Below are 22,850 nucleotides of genomic sequence, written 5' to 3'. Positions count from 1 at the left end.
CAGAGCCCGCTTCTCACAGACCCAGAGCAAACAGAAATCTGCTACGGGTGTTGGCTTTTCTCATTCCGTCTGGTTCCACAACTAAAACGCGTTCGTGCGCTGATGGCATTGAGAGAAAGCTTTCCAGGGGAGAGAACGGTCATTCAGGTAGCACACTTTGATACACCTTCAGAAAAAGCAGAATCAGCGCCAACTCCTAAGACCCCTGCTGAGGAACCCAGCCCTCCTTGGGACACCCAATGCACCTCGAAAAAGGAGGGGAGAAGTTCTTGTGCTGAACTCGGCACGGTTCGTCTAAACTCGGTCCTATTCGGTTCTTCGGCTGCACTCGGCAATTTCCGTCCACCCTCGGCTATTTTCGGTTCTTCGGCTGCACTCGGCTATTTTCGTCCACCCTCGGCTATTTTCGGTTCTTCGGCTCCACTCGGCTATTTTCGTCCACACTCGGCTATTTTCGGTTCTTCGGCTCCACTCGGCTATTGTCGGCTAACCTCGGGGGGCTGCAGTACCGCGCTCTGCCCACCAGGCGGCTAAAAAGCAAAAAAAAGTCAACAAAGAACAACCCAAGCCTTTCTTTTAAACAATATTTAAATATATTTTATTTTCAAATTTTTCATGTTTATACCCAAATTTCGATTTAGAATGTATATTGATGCCTAATGTTGATTTCTATATTTATAATTTTCTATTGATATATACATTTATATTCTATATTTAATCGATTCCTATTACTTAGATTTATTAATATATTTTACATATTGATTATATATTTCTGGTTAAGATTTTATAATTCTGTAACAATCATATGATTTCAAATAAAACCCCTGCCTCTACCCAAATAAAAGCCAAAAAGAACCCCTTTCTTTTAAACTTTATTTAATTTTTTTTAAATTACATTTTTCATATTTATACTCCCATTTACAGTTTAAATGTATATTATTGTATAGTGTCATTTGTGTTCTATATTACATCTCTTCCTATTACTTTTATTTCTTTTTATATTTCTCTATCTATATATTTATATCCTGATTGTATATTTCTATATTTAGAAATAGACAAAAATAATATCTATATTCATATTATTTAAAACAAAACCCCTGCCTCTAACCCAATAAAAACGAAAAAAAAAACAAAACCACCAACCCTTTGTTGTAAAAAATATTTAAATTTTTTTTTTTTAGATTTATATTCCTTTCTATTTAAAATGTATATTGATGTATAACGTTTATTTGTACATTTATGTTTATCGTTTTCTATCTGTATATAAATTTATATTCTATATTACATACATTCTTATTATTTATATTTATTTATATATTTTTATACATATGTTTTTATATTGATTATATATGTCTGGTTAATTTTTTTACTTCTGTAACGCTTCTATTATTTTAAAAAATAAACCTGCCTCGAACCAAATAAAAGCCGAGAAGAACCACTTTTTTTTACCTGTATTTAATTTTTTTTTAACTTATGGTTTTTATATTTAGACTCACATTTACATTTCAAATGTATATTAATGTATATATTAATTATTTCTGCTCTCTATTACATCTCTTCCTATTATTTCTATTGATTTATACTTTATATCTACATTTATATCCTGATTATATAGTTCTGTATTTAGAAATATAAAATAATAATATCTATATTCATATTATTTAAAATAAAAGCCCTGCCTCTAACCAAATAAAAACGAAAAGAACCCTTTCTTTTAACCTATATTTACATATCTTTATATTTACATTTTTCATATTTATATACACATTTTTATGAATTAATTATTTTGCCGCCTAATATTATTTATATTCTAAATGACACCTCTTCATATTACTTACATATATTTATATTTAAATTTAAATTTATAGTTTAGTTACAGGTGTATATCTTTATACATTTATTTTATCTTTCTATATTTAGATATAGAAAATATTTCTAAAATATTTACATTATTTAAAATAAAACCCTTGCCCCTAACCAAATGAAAACCAGAAACACCCCTTTATTTGCAACGTATTTAAAGATTTAAAAATAATTTTGTTATGCATAATTATATTTACATGTCCATTTATAATTTTTATTCGTTATATTTATAGATGTGATATATAGTCTAGAGAAAACCTTTTAATCTATCAGATATATTATTTTTATAATAGGTATTTCTATAAGTTTAATTTATTTATATTAGATATTTACAGGTATCGGTATATATAGTATATATTTGTATAGTCGGATTTATATTTTTATATTATTTATATTTATATTATTTTTCAAAAACTCCAGCCTATAACCTAATAAAAACCAAAAAAGCCCCAATTTTTTTTAAACGACATTTAAATATTTTTCTGTTTACGATCCCTATTTCTATCTCTTTGTACAGATCTCTATCCCTCTACCGCCCTTTTTGCGGTCGCTTCCAACGCCTGGGGATGGGCAGGGCGCTGGCTCGGGGGGGCTGCAGTACCGCTCTCTGTCCACAAGGCGGCAGACTTACCGGGAGGGGCGTGCTTCGATTTTCCCGCCCTTTATGCCGCCACCTTGAGAAGGTCAAGCGAGTCCGCGACATCCGCGACACTCCACTCCCAACATGGCGGCCAAACGAGGACCCCCCCCCCCCCCCCACCACCGTGAGGCGTTTACGCAGATGCCTGTCAGAAACACGCCAAATTACAACCGTCCGCGACTTACCTGAGGGGACAGTTCGAATCCGCGGCACTTGAAACGCCACAAAAAAATCCCGCCGTGGCCGCGCAGGCGTCAGGGTGCTGTGCAGGCAGTCCGGTTAGACGGACCGCGGGGCCTTCAATTTTCCCGCCCTTTTGCACCGCCATCTTGAGAAGGTCAAAAAAAGTCCGCGACATTCGCGACACGCCACTCCCAACATGGCGGCCGCAAGAAGACCCAGCAGCAGAGAGAGGCGTTTACGCAGATGCCTGTCAGAAACCCACCGAAAAGCGCCCGACCACCGCGCCGCTGAGCCGACAGCCCGCGTCCGGGACACATGAAACGCCACAGAAAATCCTGCCGGGGCCGCCCTGGCGCCGGGGTGCCGTGCAGGCAGTTCGGTTAGACGGACCGCGGGTCTTCGACTTTCCCGCCCTTTTGGCCGCCACCTTGAGAAGGTCAAGCGGCTCCGCGACACCCGCCGCACGCCACTCCCAACATGGCGGCAGCGGGGATGCCCGCCCGTGCCCGGCTGCAGTACCGCGCTCTGCCCACAAGGCGGCAGCACCGCCGCGCGCCCCAGCCGGGGGCAGCCGCGCGCCTTGGGGCTGCGGGCAGGGAAGGCGGCGAGAGAGAACAGGGGCGGCCCCCGCCGAAAACTCCTCTGAAAGAAATGCCAAAAAACAAACCGGGAAAAAAACCAAAAACCCCCGTCTCTAACACCTAAAGAACCAAAATAAAGACGCCTTTCTTCTAAAAAACATTTAAATACATTTTATATTTTTATTTTTCAATTTTATATTTATTTTTAGATTTATAATGTATATTGATGTATAATTTGATTTTTAATCTATATTAGATCTAGTCCTATTTTTATATTGATATTTCTATTTTTATACATATCTTTATATATCGGTTATATATTTCTGTATTTAGATTTATATTTCTATAATGCTTATAATTTTTAAAATAAAACCCCTCGTCCACCCAAATAAAAGCTAAAAAGAACCCCTTTCTTTTAAAAAGTATTTAATTTTTTAAATTTATATTTTTCATATTTATATTCACATCCTAAATGTATAGTGATGTATAGTGTAATTTTTATTCTATATTACATCTCTTCCTATTAATTATATTTATTCATATTTTGTGGTTTTATATATTGATTTCATATTTATATATTTATAACGATAAAAAATAACATATATATTCATATTTTTTAAATAAAACCCTTGCATCTAACCAAATAAAAACCAAAAAGGGCTCTTTCTTTTAAACCATATTGAAATATTTTCATACTTCTATTTTTCATTATTATATGCACATTTTCTTTTATAGTTTATATCGGTTTATTACAGCTATTAACTTATATAATGCACATCAGAACGTAATAATATAATTTATTATTTATATTTATATCATATGTACAGCTAATACTTACATTATTTTAAAATTACAGTTTTTTATATATATTTGTGTAGTTATGATATATTTCATGCTTAGATATCTACATTTATTTTTATTTATAATTCTATAATAAAAACTCTGCCGGTTACCATATAAAAACAAAAAATACCTTCATTTTAAACAATATTTTAATATTTTTCAGATTTATATTTTTGATATTTAATTTCTTAAGTGGTTGTATACTATATAATAATATATTCACCTTTTTTTTTACTATATTAGATTATAATATATTCAGTGTTCTAATATATGTGCTATATTTAGCTATGTAATATATATTACATATTAAATGATATATACAGTATAATTTGTATCAATTCCTAATTTTTTTGTTTATTTATATTTACATACATCGTATAGAAATGTATACATTTATACACATTGTACATATTTATATTTATTTATATACAATATTTTTTCCCCTTCCATTTAAAACAGAACGCAGGGATTCCCTGTCGCCCCTGTGATACCCCTAACAGCCTGGAAAAGGCAGGTTTTCCTTCAATCAACACCCCTAAGACTACAAGTGAAAGGGGATCCCCACCCGGTTCAAACACAGACAATAATAGAAGAGTAGCTTCTTCCCTCTCCTTAATTTCTTTTGTCCTCATAGGCTCCATTTTTGTTGCCCTCTGGGCTTTATTCTCCGGCACCCCAAGCCCCGCGGCTGCGGGGGAAAGAAGGAAAGGGGGGACGGGAGGAGAGGAGGGATGGCAGGGGATGGGAAAGGGCAGGGAGGGAGCTCGGGCTGTGGAGGAAAGCGGGAGGGGAAGTTAAAGGCTGGGAGGTAGGGACAGGCGGGGAATCCTCCCAGAGCCCTCGATCCATCCCGAGCCCGTCCCGATTCATCCCCAGCCTGCCCCGGCGCCCCGCCCTGCCCGGGATGCTGCGCTCGGCTCAGCTCGGTTATTATCGGCTGCTTTCGGCTGCATTCGACTCTTCGGCGGAGTTCGGCTCGGCCGAGCTCGGAGCCGCTCTGTGTGTTCGGCTCAGCTCGGTTCCTTTCAGCCGAGCTCGGAGCCGCTCTCTCCGTTCGGCTCAGCTCGGTTCCTTTCGGCTGAGCTCGGAGCCGCTCTCTCCGTTCGGCTCAGCTCGGTTCCTTTCGGCCGAACTCGGAGCCGCTCTCCCCGTTCGGCTCAGCTCGGTTCCTTTCGGCCGAGCTCGGAGCCGCTCTCTCCGTTCGGCTCAGCTCGGTTCCTTTCGGCTGAGCTCGGAGCCGCTCTCCCCGTTCGGCTCAGCTCGGTTCCTTTCGGCTGAGCTCGGAGCCGCTCTCCCCGTTCGGCTCAGCTCGGTTCCTTTCGGCTGAGCTCGGAGCCGCTCTCTCCGTTCGGCTCAGCTCGGTTCCTTTCGGCTGAGCTCGGAGCCGCTCTCTCCGTTCGGCTCAGCTCGGTTCCTTTCGGCCGAGCTCGGAGCCGCTCTCTCCGTTCGGCTCAGCTCGGTTCCTTTCGGCCGAACTCGGAGCCGCTCTCTCCGTTCGGCGCAGCTCGGTTCTTTTCGGCTGAGCTCGGAGCCGCTCTCTCCGTTCGGCTCAGCTCGGTTCCTTTCGGCCGAGCTCGGAGCCGCTCTCTCCGTTCGGCTCAGCTCGGTTCCTTTCGGCTGAGCTCGGAACCGCTCTCTCCGTTCGGCTCAGCTCGGCGCGGCTGGGCTCGGCTCGGCTCCCTGAAGAAGCCTAAACCTAAAGAAAAAGTTATGTTTCTGTTTCCTCAAAAAACAGACCACACGAGATTCCTACTCACTGTGTCAAACCTTATTTAAAACGCTACAAAAAACCCCACGATAAACAATTCCGTAACCAAAACAAAACATATAAGTAACACTAAAACCACACATCCAAAACCAGTGTTTATTGGTCACTGATCCTAAAAATCCATTTTCTACACACCGTGTTAGCATACCTCTTAATACCTAAATTTATCTCTCGCAAACTTTAAATTGTTAATCAAAACATCCTATACATAAAAAATTCTTAAAATACAATTTATGCACTCTTACACAAATTATAGTTAAACCACAATTAAAATTACTAAAATCATTACCAAAAAAACCTTGTATAATATTTAGTTACAAAAAAAAAAAAAAACCAAACAAAAACCCAAAAACCACAAAGAAGTTACCTCAGAGTATAAAAAAATACAATTTAAAACAATTAACACCACTAAGACTCAGCATAATAATACATCAAGAAAAACCTCTGTAATCACTTGAACACAAATTTACTTCTCAGTGTCAGTTCCCATGACGAACCGGGTCTGTTGGCCAGTTGCTGACGGGGTCTCGGCGTGATACCCATGGACCGCCTGAAGCACACAAAGGAGAATGGAGGCTGAGAGATGCAGCAGAAATTGAGACCTGCGCAATAACCACTGCTTCCATCCAGGGGAATGGATGATCACCTTGCCCACTTACCTTGACTACTCATATCCAGCTTTACTTCCTAAATTTAAAGGCAAAGAGCAATGCTGTAAACACACAGTCACCGTTGATGCTTCCCCTGCAAAGGCAAATGGTGACTGATCCTTTGAGCACCTCAGCATCGTGTGACTTTATCTGGCCTAAGAGGTCGCCTCTTGCACATCCCCGCCTCCAAAGCTGCCACTTAAAAGGCCCTCCCAGCACCTCGCTTTTATCCCCTCTGTTTGTCATAGCGCTCGACTTATCTCTTGGATGTCAGGAGAAGAGAATCTGCATCTGGTGCCAAGGAAGGCCGCCTAGCCTGCTAGGAATTTCCTGCAGTCACCGGGCTCTGGTCCCTTGCTCAGCTACAATCAGCAACACCAAATATCATTGCATCATCTTAGGTGCACAGCGGCCAAAGCCCAGCCCAACAAGTCTGCTACTCACCCTTCTCCTAAGAATGCCCGGCTCCTCGGGCGGCACACTGCAGCTGCACGATTCTCCAGCTATAAAGTACAGCATCTTGATCTTGGCTCCAGCTCTGCAACACTTGAGCTCTCCCCTGAGGGTCTCTAAGGCCACGCCAGCATCAATATCCCAGCCCCACTGTGATTTCAGCTGCAGCTCAACAATCCCCAGACACGGTGCCAGCCCCTGCATAAGTTCACCTCTACGGCCACAGCCCCATTGACAGCACTAGTATATTTTCCATTTTCAAACAATGTCCCAGCCGCGCAGTCCACTTCTCAGCCCCACAGTGATGTTGGCTCCATCCCAGGAAGTGCCATGACAGGCCCAGGCAATATCCTGGCATCGACGGGGTTTTCAGGTGCAAGGTTGCAGCCCACTTTTCCTCTCGATGCAACCTATTCTACTTTCAGTCACAATACACAGCCCCTTCAACCACGGGCCTAAAGGTGTTTCGGCGCAAGAACACGACGGTGTCTGTGCCAGCCCTATGGCTCCTATAGCGTGTTCAGCCCCAATCCCAGACAGGCAATGATGAGTCCAGGCCCAGTGATTTCAGCCCTTTCAGCTGTTAACCCACAAGCGTTATTTCACTGGAAGTGCTCTTCTTCCAGCTGCAGCTGCACGATTCTCCAGCTTCAAAGGGCAGCATCTTGGCCTTGGCTCCAGCTCCGAAAGGCTTCAGCCCCCGGCCAAGGGTCTCTAAGCCCACCGCAGCATCAATAGGCCAGCCCCCCATGATTTCAGCTCCAGATCATCAATCCCCAACCACGGTGCCAGCCCCTGCATAAGTCCACCTCGATGGCCACAGCCCCATCTACAGGTCTAGTATCTTTACCATTTTCATTCCAAGTCCCAGGCCCTCAGTGTTTTCTGCTCCATCCCAGGAGGTGCCATCCCTGGCTCAGGCAATATCCTGGCATCAACGGGGCTTTCAGGCGCAAGGTGTCAGCCCCCTTTTCCTCTCCACACAACCTATTCTAATTTCAGTCACAATACCCAGCCCCTTCATCCGTGAAACGCGCATAAAGGTGTTTCGAGGCAAAAAGACTATGGTTTCTGTGCCAGCTCTACGGCTCCTGTGCCATGTTCAGCCCCGATCCCAGACAAGCAATGATGAGTCCAGGCCCAGTGATTTCAGCCCTTTCAGCTGCTGACCCACAAGCTTTATTTCACTGCCAGCACTCTTCTCCAGCTTCAAAGGGCAGCATCTTGTCTGTGGCTCCAGCTCTGCAAGACTTGAGCTCCAGCCCAAGGACCTCTAAGCCCACCCCAGCATCAATATGCCAGCCCCCCCATGCTTTTACCTCCAGCCCAACAATCTTGTGACACTGTGACAGACTGTGCCTTTTTTCGCCTCAAGGCCAAGAGCCCCATTCTCAGCATCATAAGTTCTTTTACGTTTTCAGTTAGAGCCCCAGCCCCACAGTCCAATTTCCAGCCCCACAGGGATTTCCACTGGATCCCTAGAGGTGCCATCACAGACCTAGGCGATCTCCTACCATCAGCGGGGCTTTCTGCCGCAAGGCTGCAGCCCCCTTTGGCGCTCCACACAACCTATTTTACGTTCACCATAGCACGGGCCCCACAGGGATTTTGGCGGAAAAACACTACGGTGCCTGTGGCAGCCCTGTGGTTCCTGTGCCGTGTTCAGCCCCGATCCCAGACAAGCAATGATGAGTCCAGGCCCAGTGATTTCAGCGCTTTCAGCTGCTGACCCACAAGCTTTATTTCACTGCCAGCGCTCTTCTCCAGCTTCAAAGGGCAGCATCTTGTCTGTGGCTCCAGCTCTGCAAGACTTGAGCTGCTACCCGAGGGTTTCTAAGCCCAGCCCAGCATCAATATGCCAGCCCCCCCATGCTTTTACCTCCAGCCCAACAATCCTGAGACACTGTGACAGACTGTGCCTCTTTTCGCCTCAAGGCCAAGAGCCCCATTCTCAGCATTAGAAGATCTTTTCCGTTTTCATATAGAGACCCAGCCCCACAGTGATTTCCACTGGATCCCTAGAGGTGCCATCACAGACCTAGGGGATCTCCTACCATCAGCGGGGCTTTCTGGTGCAAGGCTGCAGCCCCCTTTTGCGCTCCACACAACCTATTTTACGTTCACCATAGCACGCGCCCCACGGTGATTTTGGCAGAAAAACACTACGGTGCCTGTGGCAGCCCTGTGGTTCCTGTGCCGTGTTCAGCCCCGATCCCAGACAAGCAATGATGAGTCCAGGCCCAGTGATTTCAGCCCTTTCAGCTGCTGACCCACAAGCTTTATTTCACTGCCAGCGCTCTTCTCCAGCTTCAAAGGGCAGCATCTTGGCTTTGGCTCCAGCTCTGCACGATTTGAGCTCCAGCCCAAGGACCTCTAAGCCCACCCCAGCATCAATATGCCAGCCCCCCCATGCTTTTATCTCCAGCCCAACAATCTTGTGACACTGTGACAGACTGTGCCTCTTTTCGCCTCAAGGCCAAGAGCCCCATTCTCAGCATCATAAGTTCTTTTCCGTTTCCATTTAGAGCCCCAGCCCCACAGTCCAATTTCCAGCCCCACAGTGATTTCCACTGGATCCCTAGAGGTGCCATCACAGACCTAGGTGATCTCCTACCATCAGCGGGGCTTTCTGGCGCAAGGCTGCGGCCCCCTTTGGCGCTCCACACAACCTATTTTACGTTCACCATAGCACGGGCCCCACGGTGATTTTGGCAGAAAAACACTACGGTGCCTGTGGCAGCCGTGTGGTTCCTGTGCCGTGTTCAGCCCCGATCCCAGATGAGCAATAATGAGTCCAGGCCCAGTGATTTCAGCCCTTTCAGCTGCTGACCCACAAGCTTTATTTCACTGCCAGCGCTCTTCTCCAGCTTCAAAGGGCAGCATCTTGGCTTTGGCTCCAGCTCTGCAAGACTTGAGCTCCAGCCCAAGGACCTCTAAGCCCACCCCAGCATCAATATGCCAGCCCCCCCATGCTTTTACCTCCAGCCCAACAATCTTGTGACACTGTGACAGACTGTGCCTCTTTTCGCCTCAAGGCCAAGAGCCCCATTCTCAGCATTATAGGATCTTTTACGTTTTCATTTAGAGCCCCAGCCCCACAGTCCAATTTCCAGCCCCACTGTGATTTCCGCTCGATCCCTAGAGGTGCCATCACAGACCTAGGTGATCTCCTACCATCAGCGGGGCTTTCTGGCGCAAGGCTGCAGCCCCCTTTTGCGCTCCACACAACCTATTTTACGTTCACCATAGCACGGGCCCCAAAGGGATTTTGGCGGAAAAACACTACGGTGCCTGTGGCAGCCCTGTGGTTCCTGTGCCGTGTTCAGCCCCGATCCCAGACAAGCAATGATGAGTCCAGGCCCAGTGATTTCAGCCCTTTCAGCTGTTGACCCACAAGCTTTATTTCCCTGCCAGCGCTCTTCTCCAGCTTCAAAGGGCAGCATCTTGGCTTTGGCTCCAGCTCTGCAAGACTTGAGCTCCAGCCCAAGGACCTCTAAGCCCACCCCAGCATCAATATGCCAGCCCCCCCATGCTTTTACCTCCAGCCCAACAATCTTGTGACACTGTGACAGACTGTGCCTCTTTTCGCCTCAAGGCCAAGAGCCCCATTCTCAGCATTAGAAGATCGTTTCCGTTTTCAGTTAGAGACCCAGCCCCACAGTGATTTCCACTGGATCCCTAGAGGTGCCATCACAGACCTAGGCGATCTCCTACCATCAGCGGGGCTTTCTGCCGCAAGGCTGCAGCCCCCTTTGGCGCTCCACACAACCTATTTTACGTTCACCATAGCACGGGCCCCACAGTGATTTTGGCAGAAAAACACTACGGTGCCTGTGGCAGCCCTGTGGTTCCTGTGCCGTGTTCAGCCCCGATCCCAGACAAGCAATGATGAGTCCAGGCCCAGTGATTTCAGCCCTTTCAGCTGCTGACCCACAAGCTTTATTTCACTGCCAGCGCTCTTCTCCAGCTTCAAAGGGCAGCATCTTGGCTTTGGCTCCAGCTCTGCAAGACTTGAGCTGCTACCCGAGGGTTTCTAAGCCCACCCCAGCATCAATATGCCAGCCCCACAGTGATTTCCACTGGATCCCTAGAGGTGCCATCACAGACCTAGGTGATCTCCTACCATCAGCGGGGCTTTCTGCCGCAAGGCTGCAGCCCCCTTTGGCGCTCCACACAACCTATTTTACGTCCACCATAGCACGGGCCCCAAAGGGATTTTGGCAGAAAAACACTACAATGCCTGTGGCAGCCCTGTGGTTCCTGTGCCGTGTTCAGCCCCGATCCCAGACAAGCAATGATGAGTCCAGGCCCAGTGATTTCAGCCCTTTCAGCTGCTGACCCACAAGCTTTATTTCACTGCCAGCGCTCTTCTCCAGCTTCAAAGGGCAGCATCTTGTCTGTGGCTCCAGCTCTGCAAGACTTGAGCTGCTACCCGAGGGTTTCTAAGCCCAGCCCAGCATCAATATGCCAGCCCCCCCATGCTTTTACCTCCGGCCCAACAATCCTGAGACACTGTGACAGACTGTGCCTCTTTTCGCCTCAAGGCCAAGAGCCCCATTCTCAGCATCATAAGATCTTTTCCATTTTCAGTTAGAGACCCAGCCCCACAGTGATTTCCACTGGATCCCTAGAGGTGCCATCACAGACCTAGGGGATCTCCTACCATCAGCGGGGCTTTCTGGCGCAAGGCTGCAGCCCCCTTTGGCGCTCCACACAACCTATTTTACGTTCACCATAGCACGCGCCCCAAAGGGATTTTGGCAGAAAAACACTACGGTGCCTGTGGCAGCCCTGTGGTTCCTGTGCCGTGTTCAGCCCCGATCCCAGACAAGCAATGATGAGTCGAGGCCCAGTGATTTCAGCCCTTTCAGCTGCTGACCCACAAGCTTTATTTCACTGCCAGCACTCTTCTCCAGCTTCAAAGGGCAGCATCTTCTCTGTGGCTCCAGCTCTGCACGACTTGAACTCCAGCCCAAGGACCTCTAAGCCCACCCCAGCATCAATATGCCAGCCCCCCCATGCTTTTACCTCCAGCCCAACAATCTTGTGACACTGTGACAGACTGTGCCTCTTTTCGCCTCAAGGCCAAGAGCCCCATTCTCAGCATCATAAGTTCTTTTCCGTTTCCATTTAGAGCCCCAGCCCCACAGTCCAATTTCCAGCCCCACAGTGATTTCCACTGGATCCCTAGAGGTGCCATCACAGACCTAGGTGATCTCCTACCATCAGCGGGGCTTTCTGGCGCAAGGCTGCAGCCCCCTTTGGCGCTCCACACAACCTATTTTACGTTCACCATAGCACGCGCCCCACGGTGATTTTGGCAGAAAAACACTACGGTGCCTGTGGCAGCCCTGTGGTTCCTGTGCCGTGTTCAGCCCCGATCCCAGACAAGCAATGATGAGTCCAGGCCCAGTGATTTCAGCCCTTTCAGCTGCTGACCCACAAGCTTTATTTCCCTGCCAGCGCTCTTCTCCAGCTTCAAAGGGCAGCATCTTGTCTGTGGCTCCAGCTCTGCACGACTTGAGCTCCAGCCCAAGGACCTCTAAGCCCACCCCAGCATCAATATGCCAGCCCCCCCATGCTTTTACCTCCAGCCCAACAATCTTGTGACACTGTGACAGACTGTGCCTCTTTTCGCCTCAAGGCCAAGAGCCCCATTCTCAGCATTATAGGATCTTTTACGTTTTCAGTTAGAGCCCCAGCCCCACAGTCCAATTTCCAGCCCCACAGTGATTTCCACTGGATCCCTAGAGGTGCCATCACAGACCTAGGTGATCTCCTAGCATCAGCGGGGCTTTCTGGCGCAAGGCTGCAGCCCCCTTTGGCGCTCCACACAACCTATTTTACGTTCACCATAGCACGGGCCCCAAAGGGATTTTGGCAGAAAAACACTACGGTGCCTGTGGCAGCCCTGTGGTTCCTGTGCCGTGTTCAGCCCTGGTCCCAGACAAGCAATGATGAGTCGAGGCCCAGTGATTTCAGCCCTTTCAGCTGCTGACCCACAAGCTTTATTTCACTGCCAGCGCTCTTCTCCAGCTTCAAAGGGCAGCATCTTGTCTGTGGCTCCAGCTCTGCAAGACTTGAGCTGCTACCCGAGGGTTTCTAAGCCCAGCCCAGCATCAATATGCCAGCCCCCATGCTTTTACCTCCGGCCCAACAATCCTGAGACACTGTGACAGACTGTGCCTCTTTTCGCCTCAAGGCCAAGAGCCCCATTCTCAGCATCATAAGATCTTTTCCATTTTCAGTTAGAGACCCAGCCCCACAGTGATTTCCACTGGATCCCTAGAGGTGCCATCACAGACCTAGGTGATCTCCTACCATCAGCGGGGCTTTCTGGCGCAAGGCTGCAGCCCCCTTTGGCGCTCCACACAACCTATTTTACGTTCACCATAGCACGCGCCCCACGGTGATTTTGGCAGAAAAACACTACGGTGCCTGTGGCAGCCCTGTGGTTCCTGTGCCGTGTTCAGCCCCGATCCCAGATGAGCAATAATGAGTCCAGGCCCAGTGATTTCAGCCCTTTCAGCTGCTGACCCACAAGCTTTATTTCACTGCCAGCGCTCTTCTCCAGCTTCAAAGGGCAGCATCTTGGCTTTGGCTCCAGCTCTGCAACACTTGAGCTGCTACCCGAGGGTTTCTAAGCCCACCCCAGCATCAATATGCCAGCCCCCCCATGCTTTTACCTCCAGCCCAACAATCTTGTGACACTGTGACAGACTGTGCCTCTTTTCGCCTCAAGGCCAAGAGCCCCATTCTCAGCATTATAGGATCTTTTACGTTTTCATTTAGAGCCCCAGCCCCACAGTCCAATTTCCAGCCCCACTGTGATTTCCGCTCGATCCCTAGAGGTGCCATCACAGACCTAGGTGATCTCCTACCATCAGCGGGGCTTTCTGGCGCAAGGCTGCAGCCCCCTTTTGCGCTCCACACAACCTATTTTACGTTCACCATAGCACGGGCCCCAAAGGGATTTTGGCGGAAAAACACTACGGTGCCTGTGGCAGCCCTGTGGTTCCTGTGCCGTGTTCAGCCCCGATCCCAGACAAGCAATGATGAGTCCAGGCCCAGTGATTTCAGCCCTTTCAGCTGTTGACCCACAAGCTTTATTTCCCTGCCAGCGCTCTTCTCCAGCTTCAAAGGGCAGCATCTTGGCTTTGGCTCCAGCTCTGCAAGACTTGAGCTCCAGCCCAAGGACCTCTAAGCCCACCCCAGCATCAATATGCCAGCCCCCCCATGCTTTTACCTCCAGCCCAACAATCTTGTGACACTGTGACAGACTGTGCCTCTTTTCGCCTCAAGGCCAAGAGCCCCATTCTCAGCATTAGAAGATCGTTTCCGTTTTCAGTTAGAGACCCAGCCCCACAGTGATTTCCACTGGATCCCTAGAGGTGCCATCACAGACCTAGGCGATCTCCTACCATCAGCGGGGCTTTCTGCCGCAAGGCTGCAGCCCCCTTTGGCGCTCCACACAACCTATTTTACGTTCACCATAGCACGGGCCCCACAGTGATTTTGGCAGAAAAACACTACGGTGCCTGTGGCAGCCCTGTGGTTCCTGTGCCGTGTTCAGCCCCGATCCCAGACAAGCAATGATGAGTCCAGGCCCAGTGATTTCAGCCCTTTCAGCTGCTGACCCACAAGCTTTATTTCACTGCCAGCGCTCTTCTCCAGCTTCAAAGGGCAGCATCTTGGCTTTGGCTCCAGCTCTGCAAGACTTGAGCTGCTACCCGAGGGTTTCTAAGCCCACCCCAGCATCAATATGCCAGCCCCACAGTGATTTCCACTGGATCCCTAGAGGTGCCATCACAGACCTAGGTGATCTCCTACCATCAGCGGGGCTTTCTGCCGCAAGGCTGCAGCCCCCTTTGGCGCTCCACACAACCTATTTTACGTCCACCATAGCACGCGCCCCACAGGGATTTTGGCAGAAAAACACTACAATGCCTGTGGCAGCCCTGTGGTTCCTGTGCCGTGTTCAGCCCCGATCCCAGACAAGCAATGATGAGTCCAGGCCCAGTGATTTCAGCCCTTTCAGCTGTTGACCCACAAGCTTTATTTCACTGCCAGCGCTCTTCTCCAGCTTCAAAGGGCAGCATCTTGTCTGTGGCTCCAGCTCTGCAAGACTTGAGCTGCTACCCGAGGGTTTCTAAGCCCAGCCCAGCATCAATATGCCAGCCCCCCCATGCTTTTACCTCCAGCCCAACAATCCTGAGACACTGTGACAGACTGTGCCTCTTTTCGCCTCAAGGCCAAGAGCCCCATTCTCAGCATTAGAAGATCTTTTCCGTTTTCATATAGAGACCCAGCCCCACAGTGATTTCCACTGGATCCCTAGAGGTGCCATCACAGACCTAGGGGATCTCCTACCATCAGCGGGGCTTTCTGGCGCAAGGCTGCAGCCCCCTTTGGCGCTCCACACAACCTATTTTACGTTCACCATAGCACGGGCCCCAAAGGGATTTTGGCAGAAAAACACTACGGTGCCTGTGGCAGCCCTGTGGTTCCTGTGCCGTGTTCAGCCCCGATCCCAGACAAGCAATGATGAGTCCAGGCCCAGTGATTTCAGCCCTTTCAGCTGTTGACCCACAAGCTTTATTTCCCTGCCAGCGCTCTTCTCCAGCTTCAAAGGGCAGCATCTTGGCTTTGGCTCCAGCTCTGCAAGACTTGAGCTCCAGCCCAAGGACCTCTAAGCCCACCCCAGCATCAATATGCCAGCCCCCCCATGCTTTTACCTCCAGCCCAACAATCTTGTGACACTGTGACAGACTGTGCCTCTTTTCGCCTCAAGGCCAAGAGCCCCATTCTCAGCATTAGAAGATCGTTTCCGTTTTCAGTTAGAGCCCCAGCCCCACAGTCCAATTTCCAGCCCCACTGTGATTTCCACTGGATCCCTAGAGGTGCCATCACAGACCTAGGGGATCTCCTACCATCAGCGGGGCTTTCTGCCGCAAGGCTGCAGCCTTCTTTGGCGCTCCACACAACCTATTTTACGTTCACCATAGCACGCGCCCCATGGTGATTTTGGCAGAAAAACACTACGGTGCCTGTGGCAGCCCTGTGGTTCCTGTGCCGTGTTCAGCCCCGATCCCAGACAAGCAATGATGAGTCCAGGCCCAGTGATTTCAGCGCTTTCAGCTGCTGACCCACAAGCTTTATTTCACTGCCAGCGCTCTTCTCCATGTTCAAAGGGCAGCATCTTGGCTTTGGCTCCAGCTCTGCAAGACTTGAGCTCCAGCCCAAGGACCTCTAAGCCCACCCCAGCATCAATATGCCAGCCCCCCCATGCTTTTACCTCCAGCCCAACAATCTTGTGACACTGTGACAGACTGTGCCTCTTTTCGCCTCAAGGCCAAGAGCCCCATTCTCAGCATTATAGGATCTTTTACGTTTTCAGTTAGAGCCCCAGCCCCACAGTCCAATTTCCAGCCCCACAATGATTTCCACTGGATCCCTAGAGGTGCCATCACAGACCTAGGTGATCTCCTAGCATCAGCGGGGCTTTCTGGCGCAAGGCTGCAGCCCCCTTTGGCGCTCCACACAACCTATTTTACGTTCACCATAGCACGCGCCCCACGGTGATTTTGGCAGAAAAACACTACGGTGCCTGTGGCAGCCCTGTGGTTCCTGTGCCGTGTTCAGCCCCGGTCCCAGACAAGCAATGATGAGTCGAGGCCCAGTGATTTCAGCCCTTTCAGCTGCTGACCCACAAGCTTTATTTCACTGCCAGCGCTCTTCTCCAGCTTCAAAGGGCAGCATCTTGTCTGTGGCTCCAGCTCTGCAAGACTTGAGCTGCTACCCGAGGGTTTCTAAGCCCAGCCCAGCATCAATATGCCAGCCCCCATGCTTTTACCTCCGGCCCAACAATCCTGAGACACTGTGACAGACTGTGCCTCTTTTCGCCTCAAGGCCAAGAGCCCCATTCTCAGCATCATAAGATCTTTTCCATTTTCAGTTAGAGACCCAGCCCCACAGTGATTTCCACTGGATCCCTAGAGGTGCCATCACAGACCTAGGGGATCTCCTACCATCAGTGGGGCTTTCTGGCGCAAGGCTGCAGCCCCCTTTGGCGCTCCACACAACCTATTTTACGTTCACCATAGCACGCGCCCCACAGGGATTTTGGCGGAAAAACACTACGGTGCCTGTGGCAGCCCTGTGGTTCCTGTGCCGTGTTCAGCCCCGATCCCAGACAAGCAATGATGAGTCGAGGCCCAGTGATTTCAGCCCTTTCAGCTGCTGACCCACAAGCTTTATTTCACTGCCAGCACTCTTCTCCAGCTTCAAAGGGCAGCATCTTCTCTGTGGCTCCAGCTCTGCAAGACTTGAACTCCAGCCCAAGGACCTCTAAGCCCACCCCAGCATCAATATGCCAGCCCCCATGCTTTTACCTCCAGCCCAACAATCTTGTGACACTGTGACAGACTGTGCCTCTTTTCGCCTCAAGGCCAAGAGCCCCATTCTCAGCATCATAAGTTCTTTTCCGTTTCCATTTAGAGCCCCAGCCCCACAGTCCAATTTCCAGCCCCACAGTGATTTCCACTGGATCCCTAGAGGTGCCATCACAGACCTAGGTGATCTCCTACCATCAGCGGGGCTTTCTGGCGCAAGGCTGCAGCCCCCTTTGGCGCTCCACACAACCTATTTTACGTTCACCATAGCACGCGCCCCACGGTGATTTTGGCAGAAAAACACTACGGTGCCTGTGGCAGCCCTGTGGTTCCTGTGCCGTGTTCAGCCCCGATCCCAGACAAGCAATGATGAGTCCAGGCCCAGTGATTTCAGCCCTTTCAGCTGCTGACCCACAAGCTTTATTTCACTGCCAGCGCTCTTCTCCAGCTTCAAAGGGCAGCATCTTGTCTGTGGCTCCAGCTCTGCAAGACTTGAGCTGCTACCCGAGGGTTTCTAAGCCCTCCCCAGCATCAATATGCCAGCCCCCATGCTTTTACCTCCAGCCCAACAATCTTGTGACACTGTGACAGACTGTGCCTCTTTTCGCCTCAAGGCCAAGAGCCCCATTCTCAGCATTATAGGATCTTTTACGTTTTCAGTTAGAGCCCCAGCCCCACAGTGATTTCCACTGGATCCCTAGAGGTGCCATCACAGACCTAGGTGATCTCCTACCATCAGCGGGGCTTTCTGGCGCAAGGCTGCAGCCCCCTTTGGCGCTCCACACAACCTATTTTACGTTCACCATAGCACGCGCCCCATGGTGATTTTGGCAGAAAAACACTACGGTGCCTGTGGCAGCCCTGTGGTTCCTGTGCCGTGTTCAGCCCCGATCCCAGATGAGCAATAATGAGTCGAGGCCCAGTGATTTCAGCCCTTTCAGCTGCTGACCCACAAGCTTTATTTCACTGCCAGCGCTCTTCTCCAGCTTCAAAGGGCAGCATCTTGTCTGTGGCTCCAGCTCTGCACGACTTGAGCTCCAGCCCAAGGACCTCTAAGCCCACCCCAGCATCAATATGCCAGCCCCCCCATGCTTTTACCTCCAGCCCAACAATCTTGTGACACTGTGACAGACTGTGCCTCTTTTCGCCTCAAGGCCAAGAGCCCCATTCTCAGCATTAGAAGATCGTTTCCGTTTTCAGTTAGAGCCCCAGCCCCACAGTCCAATTTCCAGCCCCACAGTGATTTCCACTGGATCCCTAGAGGTGCCATCACAGACCTAGGTGATCTCCTACCATCAGCGGGGCTTTCTGCCGCAAGGCTGCAGCCCCCTTTGGCGCTCCACACAACCTATTTTACGTTCACCATAGCACGCGCCCCACAGGGATTTTGGCAGAAAAACACTACAATGCCTGTGGCAGCCCTGTGGTTCCTGTGCCGTGTTCAGCCCCGATCCCAGACAAGCAATGATGAGTCGAGGCCCAGTGATTTCAGCCCTTTCAGCTGCTGACCCACAAGCTTTATTTCACTGCCAGCGCTCTTCTCCAGCTTCAAAGGGCAGCATCTTGTCTGTGGCTCCAGCTCTGCACGACTTGAGCTCCAGCCCAAGGACCTCTAAGCCCAGCCCAGCATCAATATGCCAGCCCCCCCATGCTTTTACCTCCAGCCCAACAATCTTGTGACACTGTGACAGACTGTGCCTCTTTTCGCCTCAAGGCCAAGAGCCCCATTCTCAGCATCATAAGATCTTTTCCATTTTCAGTTAGAGACCCAGCCCCACAGTGATTTCCACTGGATCCCTAGAGGTGCCATCACAGACCTAGGTGATCTCCTACCATCAGCGGGGCTTTCTGGTGCAAGGCTGCAGCCCCCTTTGGCGCTCCACACAACCTATTTTACGTTCACCATAGCATGCGCCCCACGGTGATTTTGGCAGAAAAACACTACGGTGCCTGTGGCAGCCCTGTGGTTCCTGTGCCGTGTTCAGCCCCGATCCCAGATGAGCAATAATGAGTCCAGGCCCAGTGATTTCAGCCCTTTCAGCTGCTGACCCACAAGCTTTATTTCACTGCCAGCGCTCTTCTCCAGCTTCAAAGGGCAGCATCTTGGCTTTGGCTCCAGCTCTGCAACACTTGAGCTCCTACCCGAGGGTTTCTAAGCCCACCCCAGCATCAATATGCCAGCCCCCCCATGCTTTTACCTCCAGCCCAACAATCTTGTGACACTGTGACAGACTGTGCCTCTTTTCGCCTCAAGGCCAAGAGCCCCATTCTCAGCATTATAGGATCTTTTACGTTTTCATTTAGAGCCCCAGCCCCACAGTCCAATTTCCAGCCCCACTGTGATTTCCGCTCGATCCCTAGAGGTGCCATCACAGACCTAGGCGATCTCCTACCATCAGCGGGGCTTTCTGGCGCAAGGATGCAGCCCCCTTTTGCGCTCCACACAACCTATTTTACGTTCACCATAGCACGGGCCCCAAAGGGATTTTGGCGGAAAAACACTACGGTGCCTGTGGCAGCCCTGTGGTTCCTGTGCCGTGTTCAGCCCCGATCCCAGACAAGCAATGATGAGTCCAGGCCCAGTGATTTCAGCCCTTTCAGCTGTTGACCCACAAGCTTTATTTCACTGCCAGCGCTCTTCTCCATCTTCAAAGGGCAGCATCTTGGCTTTGGCTCCAGCTCTGCAAGACTTGAGCTCCAGCCCAAGGACCTCTAAGCCCAGCCCAGCATCAATATGCCAGCCCCCCCATGCTTTTACCTCCAGCCCAACAATCTTGTGACACTGTGACAGACTGTGCCTCTTTTCGCCTCAAGGCCAAGAGCCCCATTCTCAGCATTAGAAGATCGTTTCCGTTTTCAGTTAGAGACCCAGCCCCACAGTGATTTCCACTGGATCCCTAGAGGTGCCATCACAGACCTAGGCGATCTCCTACCATCAGCGGGGCTTTCTGCCGCAAGGCTGCAGCCCCCTTTTGCGCTCCACACAACCTATTTTACGTTCACCATAGCACGGGCCCCACAGTGATTTTGGCAGAAAAACACTACGGTGCCTGTGGCAGCCCTGTGGTTCCTGTGCCGTGTTCAGCCCCGATCCCAGACAAGCAATGATGAGTCCAGGCCCAGTGATTTCAGCGCTTTCAGCTGCTGACCCACAAGCTTTATTTCACTGCCAGCGCTCTTCTCCAGCTTCAAAGGGCAGCATCTTGGCTTTGGCTCCAGCTCTGCAAGACTTGAGCTGCTACCCGAGGGTTTCTAAGCCCACCCCAGCATCAATATGCCAGCCCCACAGTGATTTCCACTGGATCCCTAGAGGTGCCATCACAGACCTAGGTGATCTCCTAGCATCAGCGGGGCTTTCTGCCGCAAGGCTGCAGCCCCCTTTGGCGCTCCACACAACCTATTTTACGTTCACCATAGCACGCGCCCCATAGTGATTTTGGCAGAAAAACACTACGGTGCCTGTGGCAGCCCTGTGGTTCCTGTGCCGTGTTCAGCCCCGATCCCAGACAAGCAATGATGAGTCGAGGCCCAGTGATTTCAGCCCTTTCAGCTGCTGACCCACAAGCTTTATTTCACTGCCAGCACTCTTCTCCAGCTTCAAAGGGCAGCATCTTCTCTGTGGCTCCAGCTCTGCAAGACTTGAACTCCAGCCCAAGGACCTCTAAGCCCACCCCAGCATCAATATGCCAGCCCCCATGCTTTTACCTCCAGCCCAACAATCTTGTGACACTGTGACAGACTGTGCCTCTTTTCGCCTCAAGGCCAAGAGCCCCATTCTCAGCATCATAAGTTCTTTTCCGTTTCCATTTAGAGCCCCAGCCCCACAGTCCAATTTCCAGCCCCACAGTGATTTCCACTGGATCCCTAGAGGTGCCATCACAGACCTAGGTGATCTCCTACCATCAGCGGGGCTTTCTGGCGCAAGGCTGCGGCCCCCTTTGGCGCTCCACACAACCTATTTTACGTTCACCATAGCACGGGCCCCACGGTGATTTTGGCAGAAAAACACTACGGTGCCTGTGGCAGCCGTGTGGTTCCTGTGCCGTGTTCAGCCCCGATCCCAGATGAGCAATAATGAGTCCAGGCCCAGTGATTTCAGCCCTTTCAGCTGCTGACCCACAAGCTTTATTTCACTGCCAGCGCTCTTCTCCAGCTTCAAAGGGCAGCATCTTGGCTTTGGCTCCAGCTCTGCAAGACTTGAGCTCCAGCCCAAGGACCTCTAAGCCCACCCCAGCATCAATATGCCAGCCCCCCCATGCTTTTACCTCCAGCCCAACAATCTTGTGACACTGTGACAGACTGTGCCTCTTTTCGCCTCAAGGCCAAGAGCCCCATTCTCAGCATTATAGGATCTTTTACGTTTTCATTTAGAGCCCCAGCCCCACAGTCCAATTTCCAGCCCCACAGTGATTTCCACTGGATCCCTAGAGGTGCCATCACAGACCTAGGTGATCTCCTAGCATCAGCGGGGCTTTCTGGCGCAAGGCTGCAGCCCCCTTTGGCGCTCCACACAACCTATTTTACGTTCACCATAGCACGGGCCCCAAAGGGATTTTGGCAGAAAAACACTACGGTGCCTGTGGCAGCCCTGTGGTTCCTGTGCCGTGTTCAGCCCCGGTCCCAGACAAGCAATGATGAGTCGAGGCCCAGTGATTTCAGCCCTTTCAGCTGCTGACCCACAAGCTTTATTTCACTGCCAGCGCTCTTCTCCAGCTTCAAAGGGCAGCATCTTGTCTGTGGCTCCAGCTCTGCAAGACTTGAGCTGCTACCCGAGGGTTTCTAAGCCCAGCCCAGCATCAATATGCCAGCCCCCCCATGCTTTTACCTCCAGCCCAACAATCCTGAGACACTGTGACAGACTGTGCCTCTTTTCGCCTCAAGGCCAAGAGACCCATTCTCAGCATCATAAGATCTTTTCCATTTTCAGTTAGAGACCCAGCCCCACAGTGATTTCCACTGGATCCCTAGAGGTGCCATCACAGACCTAGGTGATCTCCTACCATCAGCGGGGCTTTCTGGCGCAAGGCTGCAGCCCCCTTTGGCGCTCCACACAACCTATTTTACGTTCACCATAGCACGCGCCCCACGGTGATTTTGGCAGAAAAACACTACGGTGCCTGTGGCAGCCCTGTGGTTCCTGTGCCGTGTTCAGCCCCGATCCCAGATGAGCAATAATGAGTCCAGGCCCAGTGATTTCAGCCCTTTCAGCTGCTGACCCACAAGCTTTATTTCACTGCCAGCGCTCTTCTCCAGCTTCAAAGGGCAGCATCTTGGCTTTGGCTCCAGCTCTGCAACACTTGAGCTGCTACCCGAGGGTTTCTAAGCCCACCCCAGCATCAATATGCCAGCCCCCCCATGCTTTTACCTCCAGCCCAACAATCTTGTGACACTGTGACAGACTGTGCCTCTTTTCGCCTCAAGGCCAAGAGCCCCATTCTCAGCATTATAGGATCTTTTACGTTTTCATTTAGAGCCCCA

Source organism: Haemorhous mexicanus, chromosome 5 (assembly GCF_027477595.1).
Source record: "Haemorhous mexicanus isolate bHaeMex1 chromosome 5, bHaeMex1.pri, whole genome shotgun sequence".
Lineage (NCBI taxonomy): Eukaryota > Metazoa > Chordata > Aves > Passeriformes > Fringillidae > Haemorhous > Haemorhous mexicanus.
This window is presented reverse-complemented; position numbering follows the sequence as displayed.